Raw genomic sequence first — 17,519 nt, 5'->3', positions numbered from 1 at the left:
GAGAAAGGGACTCATGTCTGAGTATACCCTGCCACACCTATAGTGGTCAAAAACGATTCAGAAAAGGGGGTGGTGATGAACAGTCTGAATTAAGCAGACCACTCTTACCCAGTCCAAAGATCAGGGCTTGATCCATCACCATTATTTATCTCACTGCACCATCCCAGCTCAGAACCTGGCTATATGCAAATCAGTCTGTCCCTGGCCCAGTGCATCATGGGAACAGGGCAGACTAAACTACCAAGCCAATTCTTCACCAGAAAGGAGACAAGCTACCGGGGACCGGTTTCTGGCATTTCAGCCGTCTTCGGCCCGGCTTGCTTGAATCCTGATGGTGCAGTGAGAAAGGGACTCATGTCTGAGTATACCCTGCCACACCGATAGTGGCCAAAAACGATTCAGAAAAGGGGGTGGTGATGAACAGAGTGTCTGAATTAAGCAGACCACTCTTACCCAGTCCAAAGATCAGGGCTTGATCCATCACCATTATTTATCTCACTGCACCATCCCAGCTCAGAACCTGGCTATATGCAAATCAGTCTGACCCTGGCCCAGTGCATCATGGGAACAGGGCAGACTAAACTACCAAGCCAATTCTTCACCAGAAAGGAGACAAGCCCTGATCTTTGGACTGGGTAAGAGTGGTCTGCTTAATTCAGACACTCTGTTCATCACCACCCCCTTTTCTGAATCATTTTTGTCCACCATAAGCGTGGAAGGGTATACTCAGATGTGAGTCCCTAGCTCATTGCACCATCAGGATTCAAGCAAGCCGGGCCGAAGACGGCTGAAATGCCAGAAACCGGTCCCCGGTAGCTTGTTTCCTTCCCAGTATAAGAATTGGCTTGGTAGTTTGGTCTGCCCTGTTCCCATGATGCACTGGGCCAGGGTCAGACTAATTTGCATATAGCCAAGTTCTGAGCTGGGATGGTGCAGTGAGCTAAAAAACGGTGATGGATAAATCCCTGATCTTTGGACTGGGTAAGAGTGGTCTGCTTAATTCAGACACTCTGTTCATCACCACCCCCTTTTCTGAATCATTTTTGTCCACCATAAGCGTGGAATGGTATACTCAGATGTGAGTCCCTAGCTCATTGCACCATCAGGATTCAAGCAAGCCGGGCCGAAGACGGCTGAAATGCCAGAAACCGGTCCCCGGTAGCTTGTTTCCTTCCCAGTATAAGATTTGGCTTGGTAGTTTGGTCTGCCCTGTTCCCATGATGCACTGGGCCAGGGTCAGATTAATTTGCATATAGCCAAGTTCTGAGCTGGGATGGTGCAGTGAGCTAAAAAACGGTGATGGATAAAGCCCTGATCTTTGGACTGGGTAAGAGTGGTCTGCTTAATTCAGACACTCTGTTCATAACCACCCCCTTTTCTGAATCATTTTTGTCCACCATAAGCGTGGAAGCGTATACTCAGATGTGAGTCCCTAGCTCATTGCACCATCAGGATTCAAGCAAGCCGGGCCTGAGACGGCTGAAATGCCAGAAACCGGTCCCCGATAGCTTGCTTCCTTCCCAGTATAAGAATTGGCTTGGTAGTTTGGTCTGCCCTGTTCCCATGATGCACTGGGCCAGGGTCAGACTAATTTGCACATAGCCAAGTTCTGAGCTGGGATGGTGCAGTGAGCTAAAAAACGGTAATGGAAAAAGCCCTGATCTTTGGACTGGGTAAGAGTGGTCTGCTTAATTCAGACACTCTGTTCATCACCACCCCCTTTTCTGGTGCTCTCAAATAAGCTTATGATACTGCTTAACAGCCGCCCGATATTCTAACTTTGCAGAAGCATCGCAAGAGCATCGCCAGGCGAGCTCTAACTGCTTGCAGCCCTTCTTACTAAAGTTAGCGAATCGTTGAACCACGGATTGGCCCTCGCCCCTTTACTCCCCGTTTGGCCGGGATACAGCTCTCCAGGCCGGCCGTCAGCCAATCTCGGAAACACGAATTTGCCCCATCCACATCTGGAGGTAGCTGAGGCCTATGCTTGGCTGGCCAGGCACAAACTAAAAGTATAAGCTTCCCTAACAACAACTGCGATACCGCCCCATCTCCCCCTCTCTATTGATGGTCTCTAACACATAGCCTTGAGGAAGAGCCAACCAAGGCTCTGCCACTGAGTTTTTGGTAAGCCAAGTCTCCGTTAGGAATAAAGCATACGGGGACTCATCAGCTAGGAGGTCAAACACCTTGGCGTCGTGTTTCGCCAGCGAGCGGTAGTTCAAACTAAGGAACTTATACTCCGTGAGGCCTGTAGGACAGGGGACTCGCTCCACTGGGGCCAGCTTTAATGCACAAAATTCACAATGGTAGGATTGCTCCTGAAACGCCCAGGGTAGAGAAGGGCAGTTAGATACCAAAACCAGGAGCTCTTCCCGCGAGTACCTGAAAGAATCTGCAGCAAAAGATGCAGGTGTCCTGGCGACTGGCCCGCCAGCTGCACGCCCGCTTCAAGTGTCCGCTGCACGCGTCCGTTGCGCGGTTACTGCTGTGTCTGCATTTATGCAGTCCGGGCAATCAGGGCTGCAACAACTGTCCCGCTAACCTTGCGTTCCTTCCAAGTTGGCAGGAACGTTCTAGGCGCCTCGGGAGAGCTGCAGCCAGGTGCCTAGCCCACCACCTGATGAAGTTCAAAGCTTCCCGCAATTCCCAATAATACAAAAGCAACAGGTAAGTTTAAAAACGAAGCAATAGGATGTTTGAGGAAATTATTTAAAAAGCATACAGTGCGAGTAAATCGCTATGTGCACTCCCGGCTCACGTTTCAAGAGTCCGGTGTCAACACGGTCGCTGCTATGTCTGCTTTTATGCAGTCAGGGCAATCAGGTCTGCAACAACTGTCCGCTAACCTTGCGTTCCTCCAAAGATGGCGGAAACGCTCCAGCCGCCCAGAGAGAGCTGCAGCCAGGTGCCTAGCCCACCACCCAATGAAGTTTAAAGCCTCCCGCAATTCCCAATAATACAAAAGCAACAGGTACGTTTAAAAATGAAGCAATAGGATGTTTGAGGAAATTATTTAAAAAGCGTACAGTGCGAGGAAATCGCTATGTGCACTCCCGGCTCACGCCTCAGAAGTCCGGTGTTATTGGATACAATTGAAACATGCAAACCAGGCAGACCAACTGCATCAGCAGAGAACCACTGAAACAATCCCAGGGGCCTATAAATGTCTGTGACAAAGCCACATGTCACTTGCATTCAGACACTGCTGCCTGCCGTTCATCACCACCAACTGCTGCTGTATCTGTAGTCCGGCGAAAATAGAGAACATCAGGGCCTGTCCCTTCACCAGAGAGGAGCTGGATGTCCTGGTGGATAAGATCCTTGCACAGAATAGGAGCTATATGGTGCTCCAGATGTACTGGTAAGTGTCTGAATAAAAGTTTGAGAGTGCTCAGAATGTTCACATGATGTTACTGTGCAGTAGTATGTGCCTGTGAGTGCAAGCCAATCTGCATGCATCAATATTTTGACAATAGCATGCTCCATATATGGCCTATTACAAATTGCATTTGAGTATGTGGGGAAGATGGCAACATGGACACTTGTACAGCTAGTTTTAAGCCACAATAAACACATGTTCTGAGACTGGGTAATGTAAATGTGTGAGACACTGCACGCTAACTTCATATCAATGGGGTGTGTAGCCTTATTTCCACAGATTCCTGACTGCATTGAAGGATGGGAATGACATACTGTGGTTTGGCAGTTATACAGTTGCACTGCTGGTTTCAGACACTCAAAGTCTGAACACACATTCCCTATGCTATGTGATATCATAGTCCAATAATTGTTCTTGTGCTCATTTGTGACATTATAAATGTAGTTTGGCCGGAGGGTACTGAATAATGTGTGTACAGTTTTCAAATTGACCCTATAGAGATGTATCCATTCTGCACAGGAGTACAAAGCCAGAGTCTATGGGGGCAGAGCTAGCCGGAAAGCGGAATGGCGGCCTGAAACCGCAGCTCCGCCATGCACGGACAAAAAAATCCAGAACCATCCTACATAGGCAACGGTAGAGAGACGGCGCCGGGATCCATAAGCTGCCCATCGCATGGGGAGCAGACGGACGTCCCGGCGACGGCGGAGAAGAGGAGCCGCGGCCGAGCGGAGCTGAGGCTGTGTTCCCCGGGAAGCTGGGCCGGGAAGCCGCGGGCGACAGTAACTGCGGCGCCCGTGCGGCGTAAAGTGACGTGCGGCCGCGGACCGCGCTCGGTGCCCGTCCGTCGCTCCCCCCCCTGCCTGGGAGCAGGGGACCCACTGAAAGGACCCTGAAGGTCTGCGACAGCCCGCGGGACACTGCCCATCGGCGCGGGACACGAGGGGTCGGCCCCGGCACCCACGAACCTCTATCAGCAGAGCGGAGGGAGGCCTCGGCCCCCCACCCCCGGAGTGATTAGGGGTTGGGAACCCGGTGTTGCCTAGCTCAGAGGACTTGAAGTGGATTGAACCACGCCAGGGGCAGAGCTGGAAGCCTCTACACTGGCCAACTTGAGGGATAAGGCGGACTGCGCCCCGGAAGAGCTTCGCGCCATTTTCTTGGCTAGCGCTTAATGAGACGGCGGAGCGCGGCTTTCTCAGGCCGCATATACATCGCGCCGGGTGTGAGGAGCGCCCTGGGTGGACGCGTGGCTGGATCCTCAGGCAGTGGTGTTGTGTCTTGGGCCCTCCACACCCTTCCACCTCCTAGCCGGCCCTTCCTTCGGAGCCGCGGCCGCTCTGCACAGCTGTTGCGGCGCGCGCCCTGTGGACCCTGCCCAGAAGACGCACTTGGCCACCGAGACAAGGCGATGAAGACATAAGATTAGACGTTTCCCATCCGTAGCCCATATCGTTGGGGCGGCCTAGGGTGTTGCGACTACCACGAGCTGCGTGGGCCTGCGACTTCGTGATCTGCGGTCTATCCCCGCGAGTCCTGCACTTCCAAGCAGACTACAGGCGAACATCGAGGCGAGATGGGCAAAGGAGACCGAACACAAAGTAAATTGCCCTTTTCGCAGAAGAGGTTGCTGCAACAAAGCCCGAGTACGGAAGATGGCCCTATGACGCGTTCGGAGGGTGCACAGGACACCGACTCGGACATAAAGTCCATGCTGCTCTCCATGGAGCAGGGCATACAGACCAGTATCTCGGCCCTGGGATCCAAGATAGACGCTATGTCATACAGAATGGATCGGATGGCGGAAAGACTAGATAAGCACGCCGAGAGACATGACATGGCAGAGAGGAGGATGACAGAAGTAGAAGAGGCCCAAACGGACTTAGACACGGCGCAAAAAAAGATGGAGCGGATGATGCAGACCCTGCAGGATAAGACTGAAGATTTGGAGGCGCGCTCGCCTACCGGAGACTACATCTACGGGCCCTATGGAGTGCTTTGTGGAGCAGCTACTAACGAAACTTCTGGGAGACGGAGTGTTTTCAGCCATGTTCACAGTGGAACGGGCGCATAGGTCGCTGGCCCCTCATCCGCAGCCTGGAGCGCCTCCCCGCCCTATAATAGCAAAATTACTCAACTATAGGGACAGGGACACCGCGCTCCGTCTGGGGAGGACCAAACAAAAACTACAATACAAGGGGTCCAACATTTCGCTGTACCCAGATTTCACAGCGAAGGTGCAAGAGGAGCGGAAACAGTTCACCCCGCACAAGAAGCGTCTCAGGGAAATGGGCCTGGACTATGCCTTGCTGTACCCGGCCAAGCTTCGCGTAAACAAGGGAGGACATTCCCATTTTTTCACGGATCCCAAGGCGCTGCAGCAAGCGATGAAGCGTTGGTGGAAGGAACGGACAACGAGCTCGGACAAGAACCCCGAGGAGGCTGAGAGAGACAGTCGGTTGGACGCTCAGGACTGATTTCTCCCTTCGCCTGCTTGATAGCCCTGCGTCTTCACAGCGAGGTTCTGGAGCTGATGGGTCTGACTTTCACCTGGAGAAGTGATGGGACACTTGGCGCTCCTTCTGAAGATTGCAAGATGTACAGATAAGTGGGTCTGGGAGGGGGATGGTTCACGGCAAGGAAGGCTTCATTGGTAATATTACAGTGTATATTTGGCCTCTGCGCGCATTGGGCTATTTCACATGAGGCCCCTAAGTTAACATTCAGTGGCGAATGGCCTGGACCCGGGAACAGTTACTGGACATGATCTTAAGTGCGTATTGTACAGGGGAGGCATAAAACAGACAATATACACAAAAATGGAACGTTGCACCGCTTGAGGGTACTGTGCATGGCGGGAGCGGGTAGAGGGATACACAAGCGTTCGAGAGACATAGGCAGAGACTATGATACTTGGCTACCTAGGCCCCTGCGCATTAAGCACACTGTTGTTGTGGTTGAACACAGTTGGGGTGGGATTGTTGGGGAGTGGGGAGGGTAGATCACTGCCGGACTGGGTTGGGGTGGGTCTGCTGTGGGAGGGGGGATGGAGAATGGTACTATGGGAGTTAATGTTTTTGTGGACAGTAGACAAGTTGGGGGCCGGAGGGGGTGGGGGGCAGTTCGCTGAATGTTCGCTGACCAATTCAAATGACATGGGAATGGATCGTTTAACTGTAGACGTATACTATAGTGTTGCTTTATGCTACCGCCAATGTCTAACGCCCCTGTGACGAATTCGGTAAATCCTGTTGCTACCTTACGAGTGTTGACCTGGAATGTCAGAGGTCTGAATGATCATAGGAAGCTGAGGAAGGTGCTACATTACCTACAGAGACACCATATAGATTTGGCTCTTCTACAGGAAACACATTTACCACTCATGAGTAAGATGCTACAGCACAGAGGCCTATTGGGGAACTCCACAGTGGCGGGTTTCACTACACACTCTAGGGGAGTTTTGACTTGGGCAAATCCTCGTTCCAATCTAGATCTGCGGCTGATTAAAACTGACCCTGAGGGCCGCTATCTAATTTCGAGATGTGTGGGGAAAGGTCATGACTTGGTGGTAGTTAATATATACGGCCCGAACTATGACTCCCCTGACTTTTACGCCCAGTTAGCCCTGAGCTGTAGAACATACGCCTCGGCACATATGATCTGGGGAGGTGAATTTAACCTAGTCCTCGACCCAGAGTTGGACAGGTCCTCCGGGCCCGCGCGGAATCCAGCTGCAGCAGCGGTGACTCTCCAGGCAGAGCTGCTGACACTAGATCTGGTTGATGTGTGGAGAAGTAGAAATGCGGGCAGGGGCGGGTACACTCGCTACTCTTCCTTTCACGATATACACACCAGGATTGACTATTGGTTGGCCTCTCACTCCATCACTGGCCGAGTTTTGGCATGCACTGTACTTGCGCGCACGCTATCTGACCACTCACCGATCCTACTGGTCCTGGAGACACCGACACGCAGGATCCCCCCCTTCACCTGGCGATTCCCCCCATATGCCCTGTTGGATGACGTCTTTAGAGGAGAACTAGCGGGGGAAATTGACCTCTTCTTTGAGAAGAATTTAGGGTCCGTGGATAACTTCCACACGGTCTGGGAGGCGTTCAAGGTCTTCATTCGTGGGATAGCCATGTCCAAACACTCCAGTGTCTTGAAAGCCATACGGCATTGGCTGGGCGCACTGGAATCCCAACTAGCTGACCTGGAGAATCAACTGCTGACTTACTCCGACCCCACCACTGCGGCTAGACTACGATCCCTTGTTTCCGAATTCAATGAGGAGGCGTATAGGGAGGTATGTTACATGGGAAAGTATGCCTCGGCGAGAACCTATGGCGAGAGCGAGCGACCTAGCTTGCTATTAGCTAGAATATTGCGCAATACTAGGAGAACACCCACAGTGACAGGACTTGTTACCTCTGAGGGTGGCACGGTCACGACTGATGAGGAGATTATCACGGAATTCCGTGACTACTACTCAAACTTGTACTCTTCTAAAACAGTAGACCTAGAGTCCGACATGGACGACTATCTGGAACACATACAGCTACCATTCTTGGCTCAGTCAGATAGGGAGTTCCTCATGTCACCTATACAGGCGGACGAGATCTCTGATGCGTTAGCGAGCATGCACGCACACAGCGCCCCCGGGATAGACGGCCTGACAGTGGGGTTCTACAAGGCGGTTAAGGATAAACTTGTTCCTCACCTGCAGTCTCTGTTTGATGAGATATGCGAGGATGGCAGCATGCCTCGAACGATGAGAGAGGCCCTTCTGGTTACCATATTGAAGCCGGGCAAACCCTCCAATATCTGCAGCTCGTACAGGCCGATATCCCTACTGAACATAAATCTATGCCAAGGTGCTGGCCACTCGGCTGTCCCTTATTGCGCCGGAGGTTGTAGCCCCGCAACAGTCTGGCTTTGTGCCGGGAAGAAACCTGACCTACAACATTCGTACTGTGCTGGGCACTATGCAACATGTGCGACAGGATGCGAAGGCGGTTGCAATTTTCTTAGATATGGAAAAGGCGTTTGATTCAGTGGAGTGGCCGTTCATGCTGAGAGTCTTGCGTCGTATGGGGCTAGGAGAGCAGTTTTTACAAATGGTTGGAGGGCTGTATTGGAGACCTGTGGCCAGGGTGCGACTGGGGAATCGCATATCGGATCCATTCAACATCAGCAGAGGCACAAGACAGGGCTGCCCTCTATCCCCTTTGCTGTATGCCCTTGTTGCTGAGCCACTGGCGTGCGCTTTGAGAAAATACCACTGGCACCGGGGGGTTAGTTTCCCGACTTATAAAATCGTCCTTTCCACATACACGGACGACACATTACTCTACGTGCGTGAGCCGGGAAGGAATTTGTCCCCCGTGTTGCGTGAGGTGGTGCGCTGTGGCGCTCTCTCGGGCCTAAAGGTTAATTGGGAGAAGTCAGTGGTGTTTCCGCTGACCCCGGTGACAGATCGCTTTGAGATGGAATATCCCCTACACTGGTCATCGGAAACGGTGCGGTACCTTGGCATAATGATACACACGGATCCAGAGGTGCTAGTCAGTGAGAACAATGGGGTGGCCTTCAGTAAATGTGAGGATGACGTGGAAAAATGGTGTAAGCTCCCACTCTCCCTAATGGGCCGCATAGCTATCATGAAGATGATGATTCTGCCGAGATTTCTCTTTCTGTTCAACACGCTACCTATCATTCTCTCGAAAGCATTCTTCGCGAACCTACAGAAACTTATGATTCGATTGGCCTGGGGTGGTGGGCAGCCGCGGGTTAAGTGGAGCACACTCACGCTCCCGTACGAGCTGGGCGGGCTTGGTGCGCCAGACCTGGAAAGATGCTATAGGGTGGCGCAGGCCACTCACTTGCACACGTGGATTCACAGCGATAGGAACATCTCAAATGTGCGGATGAAGCAGCTCTTTGCGGACCCCCTTCCGCTCCCAGCTACGGTTTGCACCCCTGTAGATCGTAGAGTCGGAGTACTTGACTCGATAACGGCTACAAATCATGCCTGGAACGCGTTATTGAAGGCCAGAGAGGGAGAGTTGCTCTACTCCCCCTTTATGGCGGTGGAATGGCTGCAGTGGCTGCCCCCCATCGGGGACGGGAACGTGATCAGAGCCTTGCATGGGCTGGGGCTCAGGACTGCGGGAGAGATGTTTACTGAAGGGAAAGCTAAAACGTGGGACCAGATAGCCCAGGGAGCGGATAGCCCAACGCAGTTGCAGCGATTCCAATTCCACCGAGTCCGGTGCGCCATGAAAGATACCTTGGGCGTAGACCTGGCAGAGCCGCCGGATATCCCGGAGCTCTCATATGTAATTGCTACGGAGACTCCGCGACATCTGACAGCGCACCTATACAAGAGCATTGTCTCCTACAGAGCGCAGGAACCTTCCAAGGCCCGTTTGGCCTGGCAGAGCGATCTGGAGATAGAGATAGACGACTCTATGTGGAAGTACTGTTGTGTCAATACCAGAAAGTTATCACTGAATGGGCGGCACAGGTTGATACATTTTAAATTCTTACAGAGGGTGTACTACACCCCAGAGCGCCTACATCGGTACGGCCTGCGGCAGTCTTCTGAGTGCGAGCGCTGCCATGCGCCTCAGGCGGACTTCTTACATGTGGCATGGGGTTGCCGTAGGATACACGAGTTCTGGGTGGCGGTCATCTCGGAACTACGCGAGATTTTGGATCATGAACTTCCGGTCGACCCGGCCTTGGCACTATTGGGCTATTCGAGGCCACTCCCTGTGGCATATAGACGACTAACTGACATGGGACTATTGCTGGCAAGACGCACAGTGGCACAGTGTTGGATGAGAGGGCCGACACCGACCAAGAAACGGTGGGCTAGAGATATGGTGTACTGCTGCACTCAGGCGGAGCACTACAGTGAGCTGCTTCTTCCCACCAGCAGGCCAAAAATTTTTTGGAGCCTATATAACATTTTTAGACACACTAGGGATGCCATGGCGGACACACAGCGGGAAGAGCCGGAGGGGGTGTCATAACTTGTACATAGACGGCAGACGGTTGCCGAAGCCAATGCGGAGGGCTCGTTGGTGACCAGAGTGAAGTAACAATGGCTGGGGGGAGAGCTGACACCTTATTGTCCAGTGGTGCGAGGCAGGTAGAGGCACACTTGGGTCATTAGACTGGGAGGGTATGGGATACACACAAGACATTCGGAAGGGTTCACACTCTGAGCGGGGAATGTGAACAGTGGCACATGAGACAACATGGCATTTCTTATAGTGAGTAGGTTAGCGAACTGGTAGTTGAGCCGGGGGGGGGGGGTGTTCCCGGGAGTTTTAGGGTGGGGGGGACTAGGGAGTTAACGTTTGGGAGGGAGGATAGCATCTTATCATATAAAATACACCTACATTTCGGACTCTGCAGAAGACAGCCTACACAGACTGACTCCAATGTGCATGGGGGCATTACATAGGCACTGTCATGGCACCTTCAGACTATAGTGATTTGAAAGCTTTCCCTGAAGTCCCTTTGAGCCGCCGTACCTCAGGGTTGACGGTATATGGCTGTATATTACCGATTGCCTGTTTATTGCATGCTTCTATTACTCTCGCAATGCCGGCCCGTGGGGGTTGTAGGCGGTGTGCTGTGTATATCTCGAACTGCATTAATAAAGGTGTTTAAAAAAAACCAAAAAAAAAAAAACAAAGCCAGAGTCTAACACTTTGGGTGGTAATTTCCTATGACACATTAGATAAGTGTGAGGTAGACATGTCATCCTTCTACTGATTCCATGATGCGTTGAGTCGCACATGTGTAGGCACTGTTTCTCTATTCATATTGTACATGCATGTGATTTCTGTGAAGGCCCACGTTTATCCTCAGTGTGAGGCCGTCTGGCCTGCACAGAAACTGCCCAATGTTACAAGGACCCATCACTAAAAGGACTGAGTGAAACATGTGTTGTCCACCACCCTATTTCTCAATCAGCTATCATAGGCCTGAGGATTGCACAAGACAGGACTCCATCTTGTGAGAAGAGTGTAGGGATGTAAGATCAAGGCCCTAAATGTGACAACCATGACACATGTAGCTATGCAATGGTCAAGGCCATTAAGGGGTGTGTAGCAGGACACAGTGAGTCTGACCACTACACATCATTTCCAGTGTATTGGATGTCATGCTCACTCACATAGTGCATCACAGCTGAGGGCCTTTTTTATATTTGTTTCTGTGCTGGCACTTTGCATGTGTATGAGTTGGGCATGTAGTGTGTCCATCATCATATATGTATACATTGCTATGATATGGTTTGTTCCAAGTGTACTGTGTGACAAGCTGTATGGGCTCTGCTCTCCATTGATATATTAGTGTGCTATGTATGTTCATGCTCCTGTACATTCACACAGTGGTACACAACACAGTGTCTCAGAAATGTCTTCTTCTTCTCTCCCATGCCTGCAGCTTAAGGTCCATTAGCGTAAGGCCATATGGAGGGTGCGGTCTCTGGGTGTCTCCAACTGACAGCATACACACTGCCACAAGAGGTGGGATGACATCTGGTGTGAGCAAAAACGTGCCAGAGATGACACTGTGGGTGTTCCCTCGAAGTGGTAGGTTGGCGCGCAGGAGCATGACACCACTTATGGCCCGCATCTTGGCAGTGACACAGCCAGAGCTGGAAGGACGCTTGTAGGTGAATATTGTGCAAAGTGTGACTTTGCTTGTGAGTGACTACATGAATCCCAACCCTGAGTCAGTGCGGAGCTCTGTGATGTCTCTAGTGTGATGCAATGGCTTCTAAGTGGCCTCTGTGTTGAGTGCAGCTGTTCTGCATTTGTACGACAGTTTGTTTCTCATGTGTTAAAACCCTTGAACCTTGCACATTAAATCATCTTAACATTTTTTTAACTCACATTGTATGAATGTTGTATGAACTGAGACCTCCCTACACGGATAATTCATTGTGTGAAGTGGGTAGCCCAGTACACTTGTCGTGCTTGTGTGCACTGTGTGACTAGCTCAATAGGGTGCTCATGTGATGATGTGTTTGTGGCTACCGACATGCACAGATGTGGACTCAGGGAGCAGTGAGTTGGTAAGGGTCACACCTGTCCCGTGGGTCCCTTTTTTTTTAACAAGGATAGAGAGGACAGCACCATTTAAAAGTATATGAGCCCAATATCAGCTGCATGGCATGACATGATGTAATTACCTGCCATAGTGACAGCAAGTGCACACAGGTGCTGATAGGGTAGATGGTGATGACTACAGTGGCGCATTTACTAATTTACCTTTGCCATTTGCGCACATGGCAAAATGACTGGGATGGTTAGACTCTGATTTAAATGCAATGTAGCTGAACCTGGCTATTGCAAAATTGTTTCGGCACTATTACTTAACATGGTTGGATGTGATCATTGGGTATGGCAAATTGTGATGTGACTGAGGTGTTTTTCAATAATTTGAAGGATGATAATGAGCAATGGTTAGTCCTCAGTATGTGTGCATTGTGGAGGGATGTCCTTGTGCATCAGTGAATGGTGAAATTGTAGCTAATGCTTTTAATCAGTGTGTGACTTATTGGCAAATTGATGTGTCTTCAATGTCATCAGTCAGCACAACGTAGAGATGTCATATGCTAGACCCTAGGCATTGTCACACATTAGCTGTCCTAATAAGGTCCACCAACTTCATCATCAACAGAAGACACAATCCTGCCTTGGGTCAATGAGGGACTTTTAGGGACTTGAGGATATGTTGGTATGTGACATGTCACAACCTATGAATGCCTTGCATTAACTTCCCATTCTCATGCTATTGTGATTTTTGTTTGTGAGTACATTGTTCAATGGTGCTCATTGGCACTTCATTGACAAATAAGATGTGGCCTTGTGACATATGCTGCAGTGTGAGTATCAGAGACATCAGCTGGCAGTGAACAGCATTGAGTATCATGCTAGTGTGCATTCATAGATGTGTGCTGTGCACAACAAATAAATTCTAATATATACACAGCTGACACCAATGGACAACTGTAGCTGTGCTTCAAAGCACAACATGGTGGATATCAGGAGCTGGTTGCCCTTGCAACAGGACATATTGGACTTTGTATCTGTGGTGTTTCATTAAATAGACTCCATATGTGACTGAGACAACATGTTTTGATGTATAGATAGCTTACCTACAGGCACGTATGTATGCATACATACAATTGTATGTGTGGTTACAGGGAGGCACATGCCCAGTTATTTGGCTGTGTCCACGTAACATGGAGCATGACTATCAACTATGCATATTTTCATCCATCATCTGATGATAAATGTGGCATATGCTGAAAGTACATGGTGTAGTTCAACATGGGTGTGGCATTTTAAAGTTTGGTGTTTTGATTGCATATGATGTTTGTGAGTATGGCACTATACTAAACCTATGGCTCTGTCTCTTGCAGCATCTTCTGAGGGCAGGAAAGGACAGGATCCCAACACCGTGGGGAAGCTACTGTCACGACTGCCACAAAGGAGTTCAGTGACACTGAGGGTACCAGAGCATCGGAGGGGGACAGGAGTGCCCTGGATGATTCCCGCCCGGAAACACCAACCTCCACATCTTCCAACTCCAGCGCTAACTCCTCGGTGTCGGCAGGGATCAGGAAGTTCAAGATCTGCATCTTCTTCTGCCACACCTCGTCCAGTGCTCACCTTCCCGGATGCTCCCCCAAGTGCTGTCCGTGCATGCAGCCCTAAGGGTAGAGTCTCGTTCCCCCAGGCACCGCTGCCCCTGTATACCCTCTGTGTGGAGGCAGTAGACATTTTGCGCCAGCTGTGTGTGGGTCAGACTGCTCTCCTGAATGCCCTCCAGGATCATGGCAACAAGTTGGCACAGGTTGTTGTGTTCATGGGGGGCATTCATTCTGATGTGGGTGGCCTACACCAAACTGTACAGTCTTTGTCCTCTACAGTGACAGCAGCCATTCAGCAATCCCAAGCTACTAGTCCAACTCCTGTCCCTTCAGAAACCACCCTGCCAGTGGCACCACCTGACGAGAGTACACAGACGCCAGAGCCCTCAGGCACCCAGTCATCCACACACAGCACATAACAGCAGCACTTTAAGCATACCAGAACCCCAGACACAATCACCACAACACAAAACAAGCACACATGACAGCAAGACAAAAAGGGCATCACAGGAAACTCAGGGGCATCAGGAAAAAAAGCAGGCATCCACATTACATTCCTCCAAATCAACACCATCCAATGGTACTCCCATCCCCATACTTGATCCCAAAGACCCACAAACACGTGCCCTGTCAGCTGTGAACCTGCGGCCTGCCACAACTAATACATTCCAAATGCCGATTCACCCAAAACATCGACTCCCACCCACACCGCTTTGAAGCAGGGACAAGAGAGCAAAGTGGGGGGTGTACCTTGACAACAGGGGATGCAGGGAAAGAGGCAAGGCCAACCCCAGTGTACCACCACACGGGGAGAGCCAATTGCACCTGCTACACCTTTGGGGAAAGTGAGGCTGTTGTGCCCACCTCACTTCTCACTCTGGCCAAGACACTTGTGGGATATCAGATCCCCAAACAGATGAGACCCAACCCTCAACATTCACCCTCAGCCACTGTGCCTCCACACAGCATGTCTTAACCTCCCGTGCCACTACTCCACCTGGTCCAAGCAGCCCTCCGGCCACACCCATGGATCCCTCTACCTCAGCCAGTTCTCTCCCTCACAGGTCCAGTCCTCCAACTGGCCCCAACAATCATCCCCCTCCCAGTTCAACTTAAAGTCAAAGTTGAAGCCAAGTCCCACTCCCCACACCATTTTCCCCACAGCGGTGCCTGGATTGCCCATTTGAAGCCCCTGACCTGTGGTGACTCCCATGGCAGTAGACTGTGTTACCCATTTGATGTACAAGTTCTCATGCACACATGTGTGGACTAGAAATTTGGACTGGCCAATGGCCTTGATGTAATGCACTTTTGATGTCTATCTGGAGATTATGTAATAAAGACTCTTTGTCGCTGCTCTTGCTAATGACAAAAGTGCAATGTATGTGTATATGTTCATGTGACACATGCTCTGTATGCCGCATTCACATTGGCAATTACTTGATGTTCTTTTTCAGAGGTTGCCAAAGGTTACAGGCACTTTTGGGCTTCTTGACTTTGAGGCTTAAGGGTGCATTGATGGTTATCTGTGATGATCTACTCTTATTCTAATCATTCTAATGTCAGGTCTTCAATTTTGTACACATGTTATATTTGGATGCAGTACCAAAACTGAAGTGAATTCTATCCACAGTATAATATGCGGGGTGGACAGGGTCCGTCATATTTGTGGGATCTATCTTGATGTGTGAACAGCAGTGTAGATGTGTAGTCATCTTGTGTAGGCCTGGCTTCATAGTCACATGGGTACATTTGAATGTGTGCACTTGAGTAGTGATACAGTGTGATTGGTCTGTCATTGTCAGAAGTGTAAAGGTGTATGTTTATTTATTTTATTTGGGGCGTGCTGCGACTTGCGGAGTTACATAGTAGCACTTGTAGTTAGACTATGTGTAGTGCAAATTGTGGGGGAGTGGGTGGAAAGTGATTAAAATACCTTGCTAGTGGGCCATAACAAATTTTATTCTAGCTCCTAGGTTGGTATGTCTAAAAAGGGGGTTGCACTGAGGAACCTAACTATAATGAGTTGGACCACAGTGTGAGATCAACATGTTTCGAGCTACCCCAAGCTCTTCCTCAGGACCACACAGGGACCAGCCCTGTGTTTGCCACTCCTAACATTCCTAAATAGGAAATTAACAATGATGAAGTAGTTATGGGCAATCGTACTGCTGTTTGTGTGACTTTTGCCTGCACCTCGGCCCGCTAATGGCGGTGGGCTCCCGGCCTGGCCAGGTACTCGGAACCGAGCGGGACGACATATTGGATGGACTGTGCTTCTGTCTGCACCCAGGCTCAGTCATCTGCCCCTCGCAGCACGACAATCTGTTATTCTATGGTGCGCAGCCTGCTCCGACTCGGAGATTCCTTGCCTGATGCTATGGTGGGCATAATGCGATGTATCCTGATAAGTCGGATGGGACTTGTGTTTCTGAACACATTGTGCGGGAAGACATGTCTGAAACAATGTGTGCTACCACTCATGGCTATGGTATCTTATTAGCAGCGGTTCTTTCCCTCCGCTCTGATGTTCTACGTTCTGGCTGCGCCCTGCTGGACAAGATGGAGGGCATGCTCAGTGTATCGGCCCGTCTCAAGATGGCCGACTCGCAGGGTCTCGGCATCGCTCTTTGTTCTACCTTCGCCTGTGATAACATGGCGACCTCCGGCGACAATGGCGCCTTCGTGACCCCAAGCCTGCCAATGACATCCGCCGCGGGAGGTCGGCTCCCGAGCCCGTATGCCCCTTCGGAGTTTCTGCTACAGCGTGAGCCTTCCCTCCGTGTCGTGCTCGCGGATCCCCGAGACCCACCCGGGAGGTGCTGGACACAGAGATCTCCCTCCCTGTCCTGGCTGTACCCTACGAGTTTAAGATGGCGTACTTTGCACCTTCCCTGGGACTCCTGGATTTGATTGTTCTGGACACATCGAGTTGCTCGCACCACGGGGACTTCCTTGGACTGCCGACTACACCTGCATCGACTACACTGGTTTGCGGTGGTAAGGAGAAAACGGGACAAGGATAGACACTTCTCCTTTCGAACTGGCGGATTCCTTGTTACTGATTGTGGCGGATGGGGGAAATGCTGCTATTACTTATGTTTTGATGGTGTTGACTCTGTGCTCCATTCTGTGTTCTGGAACTGTTTTTTGCCACCAGACTACCAACTCCTGTTCTTGCACCGCTCATGCGGGTGGGGGCAGCCGGGGGGATAGTTTTCTTTGAGTGTCCGGGGTACGCATTGATGGTGCTGGAAGAATGTGTCGGGGGCATACGCTGCTATTCATGGTTTGGGGATTTCCTTGTTGCTGCCCTGGGTGTCTGAGTTGGGTGTTGCTACCTTGCTTTCACTGTGCGCTGCTGCTGTGCTTCCAGTTTCCTCTGCGTATCGAGCATGTTATTATTATTGGGCGTCAGGCTTTGTGTTGCTACTATTTGCACAAGAGAGCGGAGCC

This window comes from Lissotriton vulgaris, chromosome 2_1 (assembly GCF_964263255.1).
Source record: "Lissotriton vulgaris chromosome 2_1, aLisVul1.2, whole genome shotgun sequence".
Taxonomy (NCBI): domain Eukaryota; kingdom Metazoa; phylum Chordata; class Amphibia; order Caudata; family Salamandridae; genus Lissotriton; species Lissotriton vulgaris.
Note: the sequence above shows the minus strand (reverse complement) of the source record.